We start from the raw sequence: 9,590 nt of genomic DNA, 5'->3' as shown, positions 1-9,590 counted from the left end.
TGAACGACACCTCTGCCTACATGATAGCTGTGTCGCAAAAATTAAATCGACGTTCAAATCTATCAAAATACTGATTTCTGATTCAGAAAGAAAATTCAAAAAATTAAAACAAGGACTAAATGAGTAAATTAGAAAACGAAAAAGGGAAAAAAAAGTACAAAATGTTTAAACCGCAGTTTGGACTTTGAAGTAGCCCACTGCTTAATGAAAGACAGAAACATGGATATCCCCATTACTGAGTGTCACAAGTTCTAGTGGTCTACATGGTTAGTAATGCTAATTTACTAGGAAGTCACAGCAGAAGTAGCTGGGTAGTAGTGGCAGTGGAAAGTGATGTAAATAACAATAATATACTACATGGGAAGCACACCGGCAGTGGGACTGGACGGTAATGGTTGTTAGTGATGCAAGTCAAGCAGCAGTGGGCCTGGAAATTATGGTACTACTAATAGCTGGGGAGTAGCAAAAGAAATATCTGATTTAATGCATTAACAGAAGTAGGCTCAAAGTAATGACAGATTTTTTTTGAGCACAAAAAGAGTGAATTTAATCTGTTCAAGAATATAAATAAATGGTCAAATTCTGCTATTGGTCCATGTTCTATATGTAAGTTGCAGGTTTTAGTCTATGTACTCTAAAATTTCTGCTATTAGTTCCATACTATGACGTTAAATTGTGGATTTAATCCACGTCCTTCAAATTGATATTTTTAATCTTTATATTTTTTAAATTTTTAAATTTCAATCTTGACTCAAACAAGAGCTATTAAATTTTATTAAATTTTAATCTTGACTCAAATAAGAGCTATTAAATTTATTAACTACTATGAAACGATTTTCTTGAAGCATTGTGTGAAAATAGTAAGTTGACATAGAATTACAAACGTGATAATATGTTTGTGGCATAAGATGTTGGAAATAACAAATTTTAACTTAATGAATTTATCAGTCATTGTTTAGGACTAAATTTTTAAAATTTGAAAAGTACAAAGACTAAAAATGACCAAATTAAAGTATAAGTACAAAAATTTACAACTTGTGCATAGTACACGGACTAATAGCAAAATTTTAACAGAATATCTAATGTCTAAAGAGGGACAAAAAAAAGTCTGTTGAAACATGATGATTATAGCGGGCAATTCTATAAAAAATAGCTAGGGTATCAAGCGCCAAAACAATTATTGAAAATTGAATACACTAGTGACAATGCAACCGACAAATTGCTGCATCAGAGTGCATGATAGGTTACTCCTATGAAATTGATCCATGCATAAACCGGTGATAACCCAAGCCATCTATCTTCCTAAAAGATCACATTGTACCTCTTTTCCTTATTGCTAAACCCAGTCAGACCCACAATTTCATTTTATGGATGCAGCAACAATAATGGATCACAATCAACCATATATGACACTGAATCGTCCTATACAGATTATGACACAAGTTGATAGTTTAATAGTTGCCTCCCTTTTGATCATTTTGCACCACTCAACAAATCCCACGAAATAAAAGTAGAACAAAAGAGCAAAATCATGATTTGGATTCTAGTAGAGTTCAGAAAATTATAGATATGATATGCTGTCCTTCGAGAATTTAAACGGGTTGAATGGAAATTGGTGTCAAAGTAAGACTGGAGAATACATTTTTCGTTCAACTAGTGCAGCAAAAGCAATAAAAGTGCCATAAGTGCATTAATGCAAATGCTATGAGTTTCAAACTTGCAGAACTACTAGTTCTACTTGACATGGTAAATAATCACAGTAAAAACAACCAATGTAAGTGCTATGAATTTGAAACTTGCAGAGAGCTCTAAGCACCAACCTGTTTGAAGAAATGGACGCGCCTTTTACTCGCAGCAAAACTCCGGGCAGTCGCTAGTTCGAACTTAAACGTGGCCTACTTGAACTACTTAGACAAACTGGTTGCTGCATGACAAAGCCAAATTCATTATAGCATTTCTATGAAAGAAACTCAAAATATTCATTACTGAAGAAGAGATAGCAACACTAGCTCAATGCACTTAACTGTTAAGTAATTTCCCCAAAGTAAAAGCAAATCACAAAGTAATGAAATATCAAGCAATCTTATCTATCTGTATATATATTATATGTTATTGGATGAAATTTACAGCAATTTAGCTTAGGGCTCAGAACTCAGATAAAGTATCGAGAAAATTTTACATTACATAACTACTTTTCGGTAATTCAACTAATAGATTTAGCTTTAAGCTACTGATTTTCAAAGCAAAATAAATTAATTAATCAAAATTTTATTTCAACAAAATGAAAATTCAATCTATTTTCACTTCCAAGAACATCTATTAATTCGTATACTTATTTTTTCCTTTTTCGGTTTTTCTTTTCTAAGCAACCAAACGAAAAACAAACATTAAGTGACATGTTAATAAAGGAAATGTGCAATGAGCGTAGGGAAAGGGAGAAGCCACGTGAGCGTAGGGAATACCGACGGAGAGGATCACGGCCGTTCAAATCAAGCCTCCGATTACGGTGACTGAAATGATTTCCGGCGCGATTGGAATTCCGATCAATTAAGGACCCAAATCCTGAATGCGGGTCGGGTCGTCGGTCCACTCTACCTTCGAGAGTAGAATAAGTCCGATGCGCTCGTAGTTCACCCGAAAAAATGGCTAAAATCCCGAATGTTTTGATCTGATTTGCAAACTAAGCTTCCATTTTTTACAAAAATAATTAACTTCATACTTTGTAAATTATATTTCGGATTAAGAAATGGAAACCAATAGAAGTTATTAGAAACCTTCGAAGAAACGCGGGAAAAAACTTGTACGGAGGGAAACTGATAAATAAATAGAAAATTTAAAGTTAATGCCAAATTTGGCTTAATATGATACTCTTTAGATTAATTGCAGCAGTAGTTCTCAATTTATGATTTAGATTTTAATTTGGTCCTAATCCTCAAAGAATTTTGATTATATCTTCAAAATATGGTTTCATATAATTAGCTCCTTCCATCAATTTAGCTATTAATTTAGGTTTCTCTCCTAAGAAATCCTGTGTTGCAGTAGGGGGTGTTCTGAAATCAAGATAAAGCCTAATTACTTGGCTTTACAATGACAATTGGCAAATCGGGAATTTTTTAAACCGAGTCAATGGCGATCTATGAAGGACTTTCTATTGCATCGAATAAAGGTTTCAGACAGATTGAAGTGGAAAATAACAATGTCATTCTGATTGATATTATTAGCAACGGTTATGGAATGGATAATAGTCTTTTAGAGGTAAGACTCATTTACTCTCTACTCGTGAATGGCTTGCAAGTTAAATTCCGACATATTCCAAGGGAATAAAATAAGGTTGTGGATTACTTAACGAAGATGGATGCTGAAGATTTAAATACAAGTTGCACTTTTAAATAGCCTCCAATGAGTGTTAGAGCATTGTTGTTAGCTGATCTTCAACAACTCGAAACCATAGGAAATTCTCATTAGAATTATGTTGATGTAGTTGATTTCTGCTATTTTTTACCAAAAAAATAATATAGGTTAATTTCGGACATTCATTGGATGTTAAGAGGCTAATACAATGTGGGGGATATGGGGGCTTTGAACCCCACCCCTAAGAAGGTTTCGTTTTAGTTTTGTTATAAATGATTAAATTTAAAATTTGTAATGATAAAATTATGCTTTACCTTTCTAAAAAAATTATTTATTTATTTATTTAAAAAAATGATGAAATTATAAGTTAATACATTATAAAATTACATTTTGAATTTTCAAAAAATTTATAATTCAATTCCAATGTTTAGAAATTTTCTAAATTCACCCCTATTAATGATGCTATATGTTTCTTTTAACATGTCAAATTCAAGTTATTTATGTGATAAATACATTATAAACTTGTCTTTACAATTTGATTCATGTATTTTACATGTGCTCCACTTCATTTTCAAAATGGCATTTAACATGCATTTAGTTAAATGGAAAATTATAATAAAAAAATTTGAGAGTGAAAATTTAGATAGAAAATAAAATTGACGGTGCTTGATAAAAAAAGAAGAATAAGAAAATGAATTAAAAAAGATTGTCATTGTGATCTATATGGGACAGATATACTCTAATAAGTGGCTTATATGTAATTGGTGATGGGTTTAAACTCCACCAAAGGCGAGATGCTTTTATTGCCTCTCGATAAGTGGTCATATGTCCACGTATAATCAAGGCACCCATGTATGAAGTAGACTTTCAAGGTAGCCACTTACAGCACGTTGGCTCGTCGTGGAGGCTGGGGACAAAACTCTCTCCCAAGGACAATACCTTCGATTATTGGGGGCTTCAATCGGTTGCTTAGAGGACGACGCATTGAAGACTTCTCCGGAAGAAGTCGATTCCCCCTCAACAATTATATATTTATTTATTTCTTAACTATCAACATTATTTTGGTTTTGTCTTTGACCATGTTAGAAGAAAATCTATTGTACTTGTCTTGAACTTAAAATTCAATATAAACTATTGTGGTTCCTAGCCCATGCTTCGCGTTGGGTTGATTATTTGTTTATGTCAAATTATAAAGTAAAAAAATCGAATGTTAAAATATTCTCTAAGTCCCTATACACGTTGTACATTTGGAATTTAGTCCCCTACTTTTATTTTCGAGAATATACTAATCTACTTTTTGGATTTAAAATTTCAGGTCCTGTAATATCTCGAATTAGGGCCTAATCGGAATAGTAGTTTTGGGACCACAAATACGAGATAGAAATAATTATTTTATTATCATTTTAAGGTCTATGGCATGGTTTCATGATTGTGTGAAAATTTCGTTCAGAAATTTTATAGATAGAGGGTCCAATTTGATATTTAGGACTAAATTGCAAAAGTTGTAAAATGTGTGTACTAGTTCACAAAGGTACTAAGTACTTGTGAGTAATGGGTTTTTGAAGTGGAGGTCCTTGGATAGCAATTAGACCATTATACTAGTTTGGACAAAAATACCTAAAGGAAGATAAAACACCATAGTTTTTAATTAAGGGCATTTTGGTCATTTAGTTATTAAAATGAATTAAAAACAAAATTAAAAGCCAATTTTTGTCCATCTTCAACCCCTTGGCCGAATTTTACATGAGAAAGACATATCTAGGGTTTTTCAAGCTTCCAAGCTAGATTGTAAGTCCATTTTAGCCCCGTTTTTAATGTTCTTTACGTTTTTTGAGTCCCGGTAACTTGATTAAGCTTATTCTAGCAATAATTTAACATAGAGTTTATATTTGGAAAAATATCCATAGGTGAAATGAGTTATTTTGATGTTTTATGGTATAATATGAAGCTTGAAATTGTGTTAAACAACTTTTGCTAAGCGATTTTACGTGAAAACGAGTAAAACGACATAATCAGTAAAAATACCTAATATTCATAAGTACATGTTAGAGTGAGAATTTGATGTTGCCATAGAAGGGAAAAATAATCAGCATATCATAATACATAAGAAAATAAGATGAAGTTTAATTTCCGAGCCTTGGGGAAAAAGTGTAAATATGTAAAAGTTTAGGGGCAAAAATATATTTTTTCAAAGTTTGAGTAAAGGACTGTTTTAATAAATGTGAGTATTAAATAAGCTAAATTTGTTATTTTAGATCAAGAGAAACAAGATTCGAGTCGCGATCGAGGGAAAAATAAAGTTTATGAGGAATAGGCTCTATTTCTAACATTTTGTACCTAGATAAGTTCAGGTGTAAATGTAGTAACATAATTTTCATTTTAAGTAATTTAATGTTATTTATATGATATGATGATTATTATCATGAAATATTATGCTTTGTGGATTATTATTTAGTAATATGCAAATTATGTGAGCTACTTAATAAATATGAAATGCTATTAAGTATCAGTTCCGACATTCCGTAGAAGACAGCAAAGATGTGTGATTGAGGAAAATCCCGTTTAAACCTTTGGAATAGATTAGGATACAAGTGACATGTCACTAGGATATTTGAGTTCCGAACTCATTGAGTTGAGTCCGAGTTCGTGAGATGTAACTAGGCATTCGAACTCGTTGAGTTGAGTCCGAGTTCACTTATGGATGCGAACGCCCAAGCTCGTTGAGTTGAGTCCAAGTTCGCTTATGGACAGGTTACATGGTAGCTTGGCTACATAATTTCCGCAGGCTATTGAGTTTGTCTAGCTGCGGGTATGGCACTTATGTGCATGCAATCCATGTATCCAAATTATATTCCAATATGTTCAATGGGTAAATCTTAAGTGAATAAGGAGAATACTTAAGACGAAGGTGACATGTTGGTAAGTGTGATGAATGAGAAAATTTGGATAGGTATGCACTTAAACCCTCAGGTTGAGAGCTTGGTATGATGAAATCGTGGTAAGATAGTAAATTAATGCAAATGTAACATGAATGTCTTGGTGATATTTATACAAATGATGTTTTATGTTGGATTGCATGATTATGTTACTTGCTATTTACATGTGAACTTGCTAAGCATTTATGCTTACTCCCTCCTTTCTATTCTTTGTAGTTTTGACAAGCCAGCTCAGAAATTGGGAACGGTCAGAGGCTCGCTCACACTATCCGTGGACCATTTTGGTATAGTGGCTTGTATATTTTGAGTATGGCATGTATAGCATTATAATCATTTTGTGTATATGATCTTATGATATGGCTATTAGGTGGTAAGGAAATGTTTGGTAATGATTAGCCATTGGAATGTCTAATCAAGATCATATTTGGTGTTATGTATGCTTAATGTGCTATCTAATCCATAGAAATTCATAAAAAGGTGAAATTTGCTATAAAATAGTATGATACAACAGCAATGATGTGAGTTTGAAAAATCAATAAAATTAGTAGATATAGAATTAGATGATGAATAAATATGAAATTGAAGCTTATTGAGTCTATTTTTATATGGAAGAAACAAAGCAGGTAAATGAGTTGTATTTTATGAGAAATTTGAGTTTTAGTGGAACAGGGTTAGAGTGATTTCTGAATCCCCTGTTCTGAATTTAGAAATTCACTAAAAATTGTAAAAAAATAATTAGAAGACATACTTTATATGTATAGATTCCTTATTGAGTCTAATTTTAAGAGAAACAAATGGAATAGTCATCTGAATTCTGTACAGAGAGAAAAATGATTCGTAGTAAACAGAGGTTAGAGAAGTTGAACACTAAAATAGGGGAAACTTTAACTAATAAACTGTACTAATTGGCTTGATCAAAAATTATGGAAAAAAATTAGTAAATAGATATATGAGTCTAGTTTCAGGAAAAATTTACAGATTTTAATTTTGAGTTTTGTAACTCGAGATATGATTTTTTTAGTGACTGTGACGCAGATGAGCAGTTTATTACAAAAGGTGGAATAAATTGTTTGAAATTGTTTAAGTGATAATTTAAGTCTGTTAACGCCTCGAGCTCGACTCTGGCGACAGCCTCAGGTAAAGGGGTGTTATATTTAATGGTATCAGAGCTATGATTTAGTCGGTTCTCGGACTAACATGGCGTATGTACGGGTTTTGCTATACATGTCATATATATATTGTGATAGGATGGCGACTCTTGACCTTTAAAATGATTTTTTTATAGTAAATAGATCCCGATCCAGCTGTGGATGATGATGTAGAGAGCAATGCGCTAGCTCCTGCTAAAGGGGCGGTGCCGACTAAAAACCGACCTCCTACTGTTAGTCAAGGAGGAAGAGAAGGGACTCGAGAAGCCTTTCTCCAGATGATGAATGCATGGTACACCGAGTTCGTTCGTACGAACCCGAATGCTCAACAACAGTAGGAGGCTTCTCGAACGAACGAACAACAGTAGGGGGTTGTTGAGCATTCGGGTTCGTACGAACGAACTCGGTGTACCATGCATTCATCATCTGGAGAAAGGCTTCTCGAGCCCCTTCTCTTCCTCCTTGACTAACAGTAGGAGGTTGGTTTTCAGTCGGCACCGCCCCTTCAGCAGGATCTGGCGCATTTCTCTCTACATCATCGGCCACAACTGGATCGGGATCTCTTTACTATAAAAAATCATTTTAAAGGTCAAGAGTCGTCACACTATCACAATATATATGACATGTATAGCAAAACCCGTACATACGCCACGTTAGTCAGAGAACCGACTAAATCGTAGCTCTGATACCACCAAATGTAACACCCCTTTACCCGAGACCATCGCCGGAGTCGAGCACGAGGCGTTAACATCACTTAAACAATTTCAAACAATTTATTTCACCGTTTGTAATAAACTGCTCATCTGCGTCACAGTCGCTACAAAAAATCATATCTCGAGTTACAAAACTCAAAATTAAAATCCGTAAATTTTCCCTGAAACGATACTCATATATCTATTTACTAAATTTTTTCCAGAATTTATGGTTAGGCCAATTAGTACAGTTTATTAGTTAAAGTTTCCCCTATTTTAGTGTTTGATTGCTCTGACCTCTGTTCACTACGAATCACTTTTCTCTCTGTACAAAATTTAGATGACTATGCTGTTTGTTTCTATTAAAATTAGACTCAATAAGGAATCTATATATATAAATTATGACTCCTAATTATTTTTTTTACATTTTTTAGTGAGTTTCTAAAGTTAGAACAGGGGATTCAGAAATCGCTCTGTCCTGTTCCACCAAAACTCAAATTTCTCATAAAATACAACTCATTTACCTGTTTTGTTTCTTAAATATGCAAATAGACTCAATAAGATTCAATTTAATATTTTATTCATCATCTAATTCTATCTCTACTATTTTTAGTGATTTTTCAAACTCACGTTATTGCTGTTGTATGATACTATTTTATAGCAAATTTCACCTTTTTTATGAATTTCCATGGATTAGATAGCACATTAAGTATATATAACACCAAATATGATCTTGATTAGACATTCCAATGGCTAATCATTACCAAACATTTCCTTACCACCCAATAGCCATATCATAAGATCATATACACAAAATGATTATAATGCTATACATGCCATACTCAAAATATACACGCCACTATACCAAAATGGTCCACGGATAGTGTGAGCGAGCCTCTGACCGTTCTCAATTTCCGAGCTGGCTTGTCAAAACTACAAAGAATGGAAATGAGGGAGTAAGCATAAATGCTTAGTAAGTTTACATGTAAATAGCAAGTAACATAATCATGTAATCCAACATAAAACATCATTTATATAAATATCACCAAGACATTCATGTTACATTTGCATTTACTATCTTACCACGATTTCATCATACCAAGTTCTCAACCCGATGGTTTAAGCGCATACCTGTCCAAATTTTCTCATTCACCAAACTTACCAACATGTCACATTCGTCTTAAGTATTCTCCTTATTCACTTAAGATTCACCCGTTGAACATATCAGAATATAATTTGGATACATGGGTTGCATGCACATAAGTGCCATACCCGCAGCTAGACAAACTCAGTAGCCTGCAGAAATTATGTAGCCAAACTACCATCTAACCCGCCCATAAGCGAACTCGGACTCAACTCAACAAGCTCGAGTGTTCGTATCCATAAGTGAACTCGGACTCAACTCAACGAGTTCGGATGCCTAGTTGCATCTCACGAACTCGGACTCAACTCAACGAGTTCGG

The sequence above is a fragment of the Gossypium hirsutum genome, chromosome A03 (assembly GCF_007990345.1).
Source record: "Gossypium hirsutum isolate 1008001.06 chromosome A03, Gossypium_hirsutum_v2.1, whole genome shotgun sequence".
Lineage (NCBI taxonomy): Eukaryota > Viridiplantae > Streptophyta > Magnoliopsida > Malvales > Malvaceae > Gossypium > Gossypium hirsutum.
This window is presented reverse-complemented; position numbering follows the sequence as displayed.